This window comes from Nicotiana tomentosiformis, chromosome 3 (genome assembly GCF_000390325.3).
Source record: "Nicotiana tomentosiformis chromosome 3, ASM39032v3, whole genome shotgun sequence".
In the NCBI taxonomy this organism is placed as follows: domain Eukaryota; kingdom Viridiplantae; phylum Streptophyta; class Magnoliopsida; order Solanales; family Solanaceae; genus Nicotiana; species Nicotiana tomentosiformis.
In genome coordinates this window covers 18,693,725-18,707,218 of record NC_090814.1, presented here as the reverse complement: position 1 = coordinate 18,707,218, position 13,494 = coordinate 18,693,725, and positions in this window count along the sequence as shown.

Here is a 13,494-nt window from a genome sequence, read left to right as displayed (position 1 = left end):
TCAGGATTGTGGCATAGAAAATTGAGTCATATGAGCGAGAGGGGAATTACTTGTTTGGCTAAGAAACGTTTGCTTTCTGGAGTGAAACAAGCAAAGCTGAAAAGGTGTATCCATTGTCTAGCTGGCAAACAGAAAAGGATTTTCTTTCATAGCCATCCTCCTTCAAGAAAGTCCGAATTATTGGAGCTAGTACACTGTGATTTGTGTAGTCCTTTTAAAGTAAAGTCAAAAGGTGATGCACTTTACTTTGTCACCTTCATTGATGATCATTATTGTAATATCTAGGTGTATCCTTTGAAATCTAAAGATCAAACACTTGGCATGTTTATGGAATTTCAGGCCTTAGCTGAGAGACAGACGGGGAAGAAATTAAAATGTATTCGCACTAACAATGGTGGTGAATATTGTAGTCCCTTTGATAACTATTGCAAGGAATAAGAAATTTGTCATCAGAAAACTCCGCCAAGACGCCTCAATTGAATGATTTGGCAGACAGAATGAATAGAACTCTAGTTGAGAGAGTTAGATTCTTGCTTTTGGAGTCTAAACTTCCAAATGCATTTTGGGCAGAAGCACTTAATATTGTTGCTTATGCTATCAATTTATCTCATGCTGTTGCTTTGGATGGTGGTGTCCCAGACAGTGTTTGGTTTGCCAAAGATATTTCTTATGATCACCTGAGAGTTTTTGTGTGTAAAGTTTGTGTGCATGTTCCTAAAGATGAGAGGTCAAAACCGGATGTCAAAACTAAGCGGTGCATCTTTATCGATTATGGTCAAGATGAGTTTGGGTATCGTTTTTATGATCCAGTTGACAATAAACTTATTAGAAGTCGTGATGCAATATTATTTGAAGACCATACTATTAAAGATATTGACAAAGCTGAGAAGATAGATTCTCAGAGTAATGAGAGCTTAGTTGATATTGATCCAGTTTCTATTGCCAAGGAACCTATTGCACATGAAGGAACCCAAGAAATTAATGAAGAAAGTGATCAAGATCAAAGTGATCATTATGATGTAGATGTTATGTATGCTCCAATTGATGAAGTTGTGGTTGATCATCAACTAATTCCTACTCAGGTAACTACTTCGAATGCTCCTGAGACCTCTCTTAGAAGATCTAAAGGGAGAAGCAAAAATTCATGCGCTATCCTTCTGATGAGTATGTACTTTTGACTGACATGGGAGAACCTGAGAGCTATGATGAATCCATGAAAGATACTCACAAAGATCAGTGGATAAAAGTCATAGAAGATGAGATGAAGTCACTCTATGAGAATGACACATATGAGTTAATAAAATTGCTGAAAGATAAGAGAGCTTTATCTAACAAATGGATATTCAGAATAAAGCAAGATAACCATACCTCTGCACCTAGGTACAAGGCGAGGTTAGTTGTTAACGGTTTTGGCCAGAAGAAAGGAGATGACTTTGATGAAATTTTCTCCCTTGTTGTGAAGATGTCTTCTATTCGTGTGGTTCTAGGCTTAGCCGCGAGTCTAGATTTAGAAGTTGAGCAGATGGATGTCAAGACTGCTTTTCTTCATGGTGATATAGATGAGGAGATTTATATGGAGCAACCTGAGGGTTTTGTAACTAAGTACAACCTGAGGGTTTTGTAACTAAGTAAAAAGAAAACTATGTCTGCAAATTGAAAAGGAGCATGTATGGATTGAAACATTCTCCAAGGCAATGATATTTGAAGTTTGAATCTGTCATAGAAAAATAAGGGTATAAGAAACTTCTTTAGACCACTGTATATTCTTCCAGAAGTTCTCTGATGATGATTTTATTATCTTATTACTTTATGTGGATGATATGCTTATTGTTGGCAAGAATAAATCTAGAATTGCAGTCCTTAAGAAGTAGTTGAGCAAATCGTTTGCGATGAAGGACTTGGGGCCAGCAAAGAAAATTTTGGGCATTCAAATCCACCGACACAGAGATAGAAAGGAGTATTTTTGCCCCAAAAGCAATACATTGAGAAGGTACTCAAGAGGTTCAATATGATATATGCAAAAGTGGTTAGTACTCCTCTTGCTAAACACTTTAAACTAAGTATTAGTCATAGTCCATGTACTGATGAAGAGAAAAATGAGATATCTCATATTCCTTACTCTTCTGGCGTTGGTAGCTTGATGTATGCTATGGTTTGCACTAGACCAGATATTGCACATGTCGTTGGTACCGTGAGTAGGTTCCTTTTTAATCCTGGAAAGAAACATTGGAATGTAGTAAAATGGATATTAAGGTATTTGAAAGGTACTGCAGATTTGAAGCTGTGCTTTCGCAGTGAAAAGCCTGAACTTGTTTGTAACACAGACTCTGATTTAGGAGGTAATCTTGATAATTCAAGATCCACTTCCGGTTATTTGATCACTTTTGCAGGGGAGCAGTTTCTTAGCAATCTAGACTACAGAAGTGCATAGCTCTATCCACCACAGAAGCCGAATATATTGTTGTCACAGAAGGTGCCAAAGAACTATTATGGATGAAGGAATTTATTAATGATCTTGGCTTTGAGCAACCAATGTACATCTTATTTTGTGATAATCAAAGTCCTATCTGTCTCACCAAGCACTCCAGTTTTCATTATAAGACCAAACATATCAATAGAAAATATCATTGGATAAGAATGGCTGTGGAAGAGAAATTATTTGAGGTTAAGAAGATACAGAATGATGAAAATCCTTCGGATATTGTCACGACCCGGAATTCCCACCGTCGGGACCGTGATGGCGCCTAACAGTTCTCTTGCTAGGCAAGCCAACGTTAGAGAATCATTAAACCAAATCCTTATTTCTATTCAGTAAATAACAATAATTAGCTAAGATAAAATATAATAAGTGCGAAATAATATAAAAGCTGCCTTAATTACTACCACCCGGATCTGGAGTCACAATTCACAAGCATTCTAGAATTCACTACAAGCAATAGTCTAAGAGAAATACAACTGTTTGAATGAAAGGAACAGTAAAACAGAAAAGATAGACGGGGACTTCAAGGTCTGTGAACGCCGACAGATCTACCTTGATTCTCCGGATAGCGGGTTCAATAGCTAAAATCTCGATCAACCCGAGCCGGTACCAAAATTTGCACAAAAAGTACAGAGTGCAGTATCAGTACAACCAACCCCATGTACTGGTAAATGTCGAGCCTAACCTCGACGAAGTAGTGACGAGGCTAAGGCAAGGCACCTACAAATCAACCTGTGCAGTTTAATAATGTATATACAAATAACAGTAGTGAAGAATTAGACAGGAGATATCGGGAGGGGGAAACATGCTGGGGGAAATACAAGATAAAGAACTACAGCAGAATGATAACTGGAACAACCAATATATTATGAATCAACAGGAACACGAATACAGTAAAGGAAAAATGCCCGACATCACCCTTCGTGCTTTTACTCTCAATCTCACCATAAAATCAATAGAAACGGCACGACATCACCCTTTGTGCATTAACTCTCATATCATGGCACGATATCACCCTTCGTGTATTAACACTCACAATATAGCACGACATCACCCTTCGTGCTTTTACACTCACAATATGGCACGACATCACCCTTCGTGCATTAACACTCACATTATAGCACGACATCACCCTTCGTGCATTAACACTCTCCCTTACCATAATGAAATGCATAAATAACAACCCCTAGATAGAATAACAAGTACAAGCCTTACTTTAACATTTGGTTCCACAATATCAATCTCAACTTTGAAATAAATTCTCAATTTTCACCAGAAAATCCGTAAACATGATAGGAACGATCAATTTAACAACACTAGCATAAACACGTAGCAATTAGGCATAGGAAAGAGATAATATAAGAAAAACGGGAGAAAACAGGGAAAACAGGTAAGTTGGCGGCGCATAAGTACTCGTCACCTCACATATATGCTGCTCACATGAATTTCACATAACAAATAGTCTGGGGTTCCTAATTCCCTCAAGTCAAAGTTAGACACAACACATATCTCATTCCGAAGGCCACTCAATATTCAATCATAGCTTTTCCTCTAGAATTCACTTCCAAACCACTCATATCTATTCAAAAATGACTCAATAATATCAAATATTGCTAAAGGAATCAATTATTTTGCATAAATTAAATTTTCCAAATTTTCTTCCAAAAAGTCAAAAAATTGACCGCGGGGCCACTTGGTCAAAACCCGAGGTTCGGACCAAAATCCACTTAACCATTCACCCCCGAGCCCGAATATGTAATTGGTTTTGGAATCCGACCTCAAATTGAGGTCTAAATCCCCAAATTTCCGAAATCCCTAGTTCCTACCCTAACCCCTAATTCTACCATGGAAACTCTAGATTTTAGGTTGATAATCATAAAATATAATGGGTAATTGAAAGAAAATGATTTAGAATCACTTACCAACACTTTGGGGAAGTAAATATATCTTGAAAATCGCCTCTAGCCCGTTTGTTTTATGAAAAGTGGGGAAAATGGCTTAATCCCGTACTCGATTCTGTTTTAAGTGTTTGGCGACAATGTGCATCGCGTTCGCGAGGCCACTGTCGCGTTCGCGAAGAGCATTGGCTGCCAAGCCTTCGCATTCATGAGACAATGTTCGCGTTCGCGTAAGCTACCCCCCTGGCCTTCGCATTCACGAGACATTGCTCGCGTTCGCGATGAAGGAAAGATTGACTCCCCCCAGTGCCTAACACTACGCGTTCGCGAAGGGTAATGCCCCCATCTCTTCGCGTTCGCGACCAAGCCTTCGCATTCGCGAAGAAGAAAATTCTGGCCTCATCAGTTTACTCTTCGCATTCGCGGGAGTACCTTCGTGAACGCGAAGAAGGACATGCCAGAACACCTGCTGCAGCAAAATACCAGATTTTCCCAAGTCCAAAACATCCTGTGGCCTATCCGAAACTCACCCGAGCCCTCGGGGCTCCAAACCTAACATGCACATAAGTCTAAAAATATCATACGAACTTGCTCGCGATCAAATAGCCAAAATAACACCTAGAACTACGAATTTAGCACCAAATCAAATGAAATTCTCAAGAACACTTTAAAATTCCTATCTTCTCAATTGGACGTCCGAATCATGTCAAATCAACTCTGTTTCTCACCAAATTTCACAGACAAGTCTTAAATATCATAATAAACCTGTACCAGGATCCGGAATAAAAAATACGAACCCGGTACTAACAATGCCAAACATCACTCAATTCTTAAAAACAAATAATTTTCAGACTTTTAATTTTCATCAAAAATTCATAGCTCGAGCTAGGGACCTCCGAATTCGATTTCGGGCATATGCCTAGGTCCCATAATTCGATACGGACCCACCAGGACCATCAAAACACGGATCCGGGACCGTTTACCAAAAATATTGACCGAAGTCAACTAAAATTAACTTTTAAGGCAAAAAATCTTATTTTCAGAAATTTTTAAAATAAAAGCTTTCCGGAAACATACGCCCGGACTGTACACGCAAATCGAAGAGGGTAAAAATGAGACTTTTAAGGCTTAAGAGCAAAGAATTGAGTTCTAAAATATAAGATGACCTTTTGGGTCATCACATTCTCCACCTCTTAAACAACCGTTCATCCTCGAACAGACATAGAAAAGTACCTGAGCGGGTGAAAAGTTGAGGATATCTACCCCGCATATCGGACTCGGACTCCCAAATAGCTGCCTCAATAGGCTGACCTCTCCACTGCACTAGAACTGAAGGGTAACTCATTGATCTCAACTAGCAAACTTGTTGGGCTAGAATAGCCACCAGCTCCTCCTCGTAAGTCAAATCCTTGTCCAACTGGACAGAGCTGAAATCTAAACACATGGGACGGATCGTCGTGATACTATCGAAGCATGGACATATGGAATATCGGATGAACAGCTGCTAAACTAGGTGGCAATGCAAGCCTGTAAGCCACCTCTCCTACCCTCTCTAGAATGTCAAAAGGTCCGATATACCTGGGGCTCAACTTGCCCTTCTTTCTGAACCTCATTACACCCTTCATGGGTGATACCCGAAGAAACACTCTCTCCCCGACCATGAATGCAACATCACGAACTCTGCGGTCGGCATAACTCTTCTGCCTGGACTGAGCTGTGCGAAGCCGATCCTGAATAATCCTGACCTTATCCAAGGCATCCTGTACTAAGTCTGTGCCCAACAATCGAGCCTCCCCCGGCTCGAACCACCCAACCGGCGACTGGCACCGCCTACCATATAATGCCTCATAGGGAGCCATTTGAATGCTTGACTGGTAGCTGTTATTGTAGGCGAACTCTGCAAGGGGCAAGAACTGATCCCATGATCCTCCGAAATCTATAACACATGCGCGGAGCATATCCTCCAAGATCTGAATGGTGCACTCGGACTGCCCGTCTGTCTGAGGATGAAATGATGTGCTCAACTCAACCCGTGTATCCAACTCACGCTGTACTTCCCTCTAGAAGTGCGAGGTGAACTGCGTACCTCGATCAGAAATGATAGACACGGCCACACCGTGAAGACGGACAATCTCATGAATGTAAATCTCTGCCAACCGCTCCGAAGAATAGGTAACTGCCACAGGAATGAAGTACACTGACTTGGTCAGCCTGTCCACAATGACCCAAACTACATCAAACTTCCTCTGAGTCCGTGGGAGTCCAACAATAAAATCCATAGTGATACGCTCCCACTTCCACTCAGGAATCTCTAACCTCTGAAGTAAACCACCAGGTCTCTGATGCTCACACTTTACCTGCTGGCAATTTAGGCACCGAGCTACATATGCAACTATGTCTTTCTTCGTCCTCCTCCACCAATAATGCTGCCGCAAGTCCTGATACATCTTGGCGGCGCCCAGATGAATAGAATACAGGGAATTGCGGGACCTCCTCAAGAATCAACTCACGAAGTCCATCCACATTAGGCACACAAATACGACCCTGCATCCTCAAAACTCCATCATCTCCAACAGTAACCTGCTTGGCACCACCGTGCCGCACTGTATCTCTAAGGACAAGCAAATGAGGATCGTCATACTGCCAATCTCTGATACACTCAAACAAAGAAGATCGAGCAACTGTACAAGCTAGAACACGGCTGGGCTCAGAAATATCCAACCTCACAAACTGATTGGCAAGGGCCTGAACATCCAATGCAAGCGGTCTCTCTCCAACTAGAATATAAGCAAGGTTACCCATACTAGCTGACTTTCTACTCAAGGCATCGGCCACCACGTTGGCCTTCCCGGGATGATACAATATGGTGATATCATAGTCTTTCAATAGCTCCAACCACCTCCTCTGCCTCAAATTGAGTTCCTTCTGCTTGAACAGATACTGCAAGCTCCGATAATTCGTGAATACCTCACATGGAACGCCGTAAAGATAGTGCCTCCAAATCTTCAGCGCGTGAACAATGGTCGCCAGCTCTAGATCATGAACATGGTAATTCTTCTCGTGAACCTTCAGCTTCCGCGAAGCATATGCAATAATATTGCCACCCTGCATCAATACCGCACCCAGATTAATACGAGATATGTCACAATATACTGTATAAGATCCTGAACCTGTGGGTAATACCAATGCCAGTGTCATAGTCAAAGCTGTCTTGAGCTTCTGGAAGCTCGCCTCACACTCGTCTGACCACCTGAACGGGGCACCCTTCTGGGTTAATCTAGTCGACGGGACTACTATAGATGAAAACCCCTCCACGAACCGACGGTAGTAGCCCGCCAAACCCAAGAAACTACGGATCTCTGTAGCTGATGTGGGTCTAGGCCAGTTCTGGACTACCTCAATCTTCTTAGGATCTACCTGAATACCCTCTGCTGATACAACGTGACCCAAGAAAGCAACTGAACTCAACCAAAACTCGCATTTTGAGAACGTAGCATATAACTAGCTATCTCTCAGAGTCTGAAGAACGATCCGAAGGTGCTGCTCATGCTCCTCTCGACTGTGGGAGTAGACTAAGATATCATCAATAAACATAATCACAAAGGAATCCAAGTAGGGCTTGAACACCCAGTTTATCAAATCCATGAAACTCGTAATGCCCACACCGAGTCCGAAAAGCTGTCTTAGGGACATCGGATGCCCTAATCCTCAATTGATGGTAGCCAGATCTCAAATCAATTTTTGAAAACACCTTGGCACCCTGAAGCTGATCAAATAAATCATCAATCCTCGGCAATGGATACTTGTTCTTGATGGTGACTTTGTTCAACTGCCGATAATCTATACACATCCTCATCGATCCATCTTTATTCTTCACAAACAACACCGTACACCCCAGGGCGAGACACTAGGTCTAATGAAGCCCTTATCAAGAAAATCTTGCAACTGTTCCTTTAATTCTTTCAACTCTGGCAGGGCCATGCGGTATAGAGGAATAGAAATGGGCTGAGTGCCCGAAGCCAAATCAATGCAGAAATTAATATCCCTGTCGGGTGGCATCCCCGAAAGGTCTGTAAGAAACACCTCTGGAAACTCACGAACAACTGGTACTGAATCCATGGAAGGAACCTCCGCACTAGAATCACAGACATAAGCCAAATAAGATAGACACCCCTTCTCGACCATATGCCGAGCCTTCACATAAGAGATAACCCTGCTGGTAGAATGGCCAAGAGTCTCTTTCCACTCTAATCGAGGCAACCCCTGCAAGGCTAAGGTCACCGTCTTGGCGTGACAATCTAATATAGCATGATAAGGTAAAAACCAATCCATACCCAGTATGACATCAAAATCAACCATATCAAGAAGTAGAAGGTCTACACGAGTCTCAAGACTCCCAACGGTGACCACACATGAACGATAAATACAATCTACAACAATAACATCTCTCACTAGTGCGGACACATACACATGAGCACTCAGAGAATCACGGGGCACAACCAAATATGAAGAAAAATATGATGACACATAGGAGTAAGTAGACCCCAGATCAAATAGAAATGAAGCATCTCTACTGCAAACTAAAACAGTACATGTGATAACAACGTCAGATGATTCAGCGTCAAGCATGGCTGGAAAAGCATAACACTGGGGCTGGGTCCCACCACCCTGAACTACGTCCCTGGGACGGCCTCTAACTGGCTGGTCTCTACCTCTAACGGCCTAACCTCCACCTCTAATAGTCTGGCCTCTACTTCTGGCTGCCTGACCCCTGCCTCTAGCTGGCTGAGCAGGTGGTGCAGCAACTGGTGCCGGAACCATGGCACGAGAACTCTGATACTGTGAGTTACCCGTTGCCCGAGGGCAAAATCTAGCAATGTGCCTCGGATCACCACAAGTATAACATAACCTCGGCTGTTGTGACTGCTGACCCTGAAACTGACCCTGTCGACCTAAGTAACCACCCTGATAACTCTGGAGTGGAGGTGCACTAATAAGAGCTGGTGGTGCACTGTAAGCTAGCTGGTCAGAATAAGGCATATGAGGACTACGACCACCTGAGGCACCGAGGGATGCCTGGAGTGCTGAATGAAATGGCCTGGGAGGATGGCCTCTACCAAAAGTACCCATGCCTCTATATGGGGCACCGCGGAACTCACCGGAATAACGAGGTCTCTTGTCAGACCACTGACCTCCCTGAGTAAGAACTATCTCAACTCGTCTGGCGACATTAGCAGCCGCCTGAAAAGAAATCTCACTCCCAGTCTCCTTAGCCATCTGTAATCTGATAGGCTGAGCAAGTCTATAAATAAACCTCCTCACCCTTTCTCTCTCGGTGGGAAGCAGAAGAATAGCATGACTGGCCAAATCCACAAAATAGGTCTCATACTGAGTAACAGTCATACTGCCCTACCGGAGATGCTCAAATTGACGACGATGCTCATCTCTCAATGTGATAAGCAGAAACTTCTCTATGAAGAGCTGAGAGGCCTGGTCCCAAGTAAGAGCAGGCGACCCAGCTGGTCTGGTCAGCAAATAATCTCTCCACCATTTCTTGGCGGAACCAGTCATCTGAAATGCAGCAAAATCGACCCCATTGATCTCCACTATACCCATGTTCCCTAGGACCCCGTGACAGCTGTCGAGATACTCCTAGGGATCCTCTGAAGGGGCACCACTAAAGTGAACTGGAAAGAGTTTGATAAACTTGTCCAATATCCATAAAGCCTCAGAAAACATAGCTGGCCCATCTCTGACCTGTGCCACAACAACCGGCTGAACTACTCCGACTGGCTGAGCTGCTGGAGCCTGATACTGGGGAGCTATCTACTCTGGATCGGGAGTAGTGGGAGTCTGGGCTCCTCCTCCAGCATGAGATACTGCTAGTGCCATGGGAAATACACCAGTCTGGGCCACACTCTCCATAAGGCCCACCAAACAGACCAAAGCGTCCTGAAGTACCGGGGTGGCAATGAACCCCTCCGGAACCTGAGCTAGTCCGGCAGGAACAGTCTGTATGGAACCTCCTCGTCAAGCTCTATCTGAGTCTCCATAGCTAGGGCTGTTGCTCGGGCTCTAGACTGAACCCTGCCCCTACCTCGACCTCTGGCACAGCCTCGGCCTCGACCTCTGCCCCGTGTAGGAGCTGCCACTGGAGGCTCTCATTGGTGCTCAACTGAGGAAGCGGAACGTATTCTTGCCATCTGCGAGTGAACAAGAGTAGAAGAGTTTAATCAGTATTGAGAAAACAACATCGCCCGACAGAGAAGAATAGAAGTGAAATTTGTTCCTAAACTTCATAGCCTCTGGAAGATAAGTACAGACGTCTCTGTACCGATCCTCCAGACTCTACTAAGCTTGCTCATGAATCGTGAGACCTAGGCAACCAAGTGCTATGATACTAACTTGTCACGACCCGAAATTCCCACCGTCGGGACCGTGATGGCGCCTAACAGTTCCCTTGCTAGGCAAGCCAACGTTAGAGAATCATTAACCAAATTCTTATTTCCATTCAGTAAATAACAATAATTAGCTAAGATGAAATATAATAAGTGCGAAATAATTAAAAAATTGCCTTAATTACTACCACCCGGATCTGGAGTCACAATTCACGAGCATTCTAGAATTCACTACAAGCAATAGTCTGAGAGAAATACAACTGTTTGAATGAAAGGAATAGTAAAACAGAAAAGATATACGGAGACTTCAAGGTTTGTGAATGCCGACAAATCTACCTTTAGTCTCCGGATAGCGGGTCCAATAGCTAAAATCTCGATCAACCCGAGCCGGTACCAAAATTTGCACAGAAAGTGCAGTATCAGTACAACCGACCTCATGTACTGGTAAGTGTCGAGCCTAACCTCGACAAAGTAGTGACGAGGCTAAGGCAAGGCACCTACAAATCAACATGTGCAGTTTAACAATGTATATACAAATAAGAGTAATGAAGAATTAGACAGGAGATATCGGGAGGGGGAAACATGCTGGGGGAAATAAGAGATAAAAAACTACAACAAAATGATAAATGGAACAACCAATATATTATGAATCAACAGGAACATGAATACAGTAAAGGAAAAATGCACGGCATCACCCTTCGTGCTTTTACTCTCAATCTCACCATAAAATTAATAAAAATGGCACGGCATCACCCTTCGTGCATTAACTCTCATATCATGGCACGACATCACCCTTCGTTCATTAACACTCACAATATGGCACGGAATCACCCTTCGTGCTTTTACACTCACAATATGTCACGGCATCACCCTTCGTGTATTAACACTCACATTATAGCACGACATCACCCTTCGTGCATTAACACTCTCCCTTACCATAATGCAATGCACAAATAACAACCCCTAGATAGAATAACAAGTACAAGCCTTACTTCAATATTTGGTTCCACAATATCAATCTCAACTTTGAAATAAATTCTCAATTTTCACCAGAAAATCCGTAAACATGATATGAACGATCAATTTAATAACACTAGTATAAACATGTAGCAATTAGGCATAGGAAAGAGACAATATAAGAAAAACAGGAGAAAACAAGGAAAACAGGTAAGTTGGCGGCGCATAAGTACTCGTCACCTCACATATACGCCGCTCACATGACTTTCACATAACAAATAGTCTGGGGTTCCTAATTCCCTCAAGTCAAAGTTAGACACAACACTTACCTCGTTTTGAAGGCCACTCAATACTCAATCACAACATTTCCTCTAGAATTCACTTTCAAACCACTCGTATTTATTCAAAAATGACTCAATAATATCAAATATTGCTAAAGGAATCAATTATATTGCATAAATTAAATTTTCCATTTTTTTTCCAAAAAGTCAAAAAATCGACCCCGGGCCCGCTTGGTCAAAACCCGAGGTTCGGACCAAAATTTATTTACCCATTCACCCCCGAGCCCGAATATGTAATTGGTTTTGGAATCCGACTTCAAATTGAGGTCTAAATCCCTAAATTTTCGAAATCCCTAATTTCTACCCTAACCCCTAATTATATCATGAAAACTCTAGATTTTAGGTTGATAATTCATAAAATGTAATGGGTAATTGAATGAAAATGGTTTAGAATCACTTACCAATACTTTGGGGAAGAAAATAAATCTTGAAAATCGCCTCTAGCTCGTTTGTTTTGTGAAAAGTGGGAAAAATAGCTTAATCCCGTGTTGGATTCTGTTTTAAGTGCTGGGCGACAGTGTGCATCGCGTTCGCGAGGCCACTGTCACGTTCGCGAAGAGCATTGGCTGCCAAGCCTTCGCGTTTGCGAGACAGTGTTCGCGTTCGCGTAGGCTACCCCCGGGCCTTCGCGTTCGCGAGACATTGCTCGCCTTCGCGATGAAGGAAAGACTGACTCCCCCCCAGTGCCTAACACTACGCGTTCGAGATGAGCTTGTAGCGTTCGCGAAGGGTAATACCCCCATCGCTTCGCGTTCACGACCAAGCCTTCGCGTTCGCGAAAAAGAAGTTCCGACCTCATCAGTTTACTCTCCGCGTTCGCGGGAGTACCTTCGCGAACGCGAAGAATGACATGCCAGAACACCTGCTGCAGCAAAATACCAGATTTTTTCAAGTCCAAAACATCTCGTGGCCTATCCGAAACTCACCCGAGCCCTCGGGGCTCCAAGCCAAACATGCACACAAGTATAAAAATACAATACGAACTTGCTCGCGTGATCTAATCGACAAAATAACACCTAGAACTACGAATTTAGCACCAAATCAAATGAAATTCTCAATAACACTTTAAAATTTCTATCTTCTCAACTGGACGTCCGAATCACGTAAAATTAACTCCGTTTCTCACCAAATTTCACAGACAAGTCTTAAATATTATAATGAACCTGTACCGGGTTTCGAAACAAAAAATACGGACCTGGTACTAACAATGCCAAACATCACTCAATTCTTAAAAACAACTAATTTTCAGACTTTTAATTTTCATCAAAAATTCATAACTCGAGTTAGGGACCTCTGAATTCGATTCCGGGCATACGCCCAGGTCCCATAATTAGATACGGACCAACTGGGACTATCAAATATGGATCCGGACTCGTTTATCAAAAATATTGATCGAAATCAACTAAAATTAACTTTTAAGG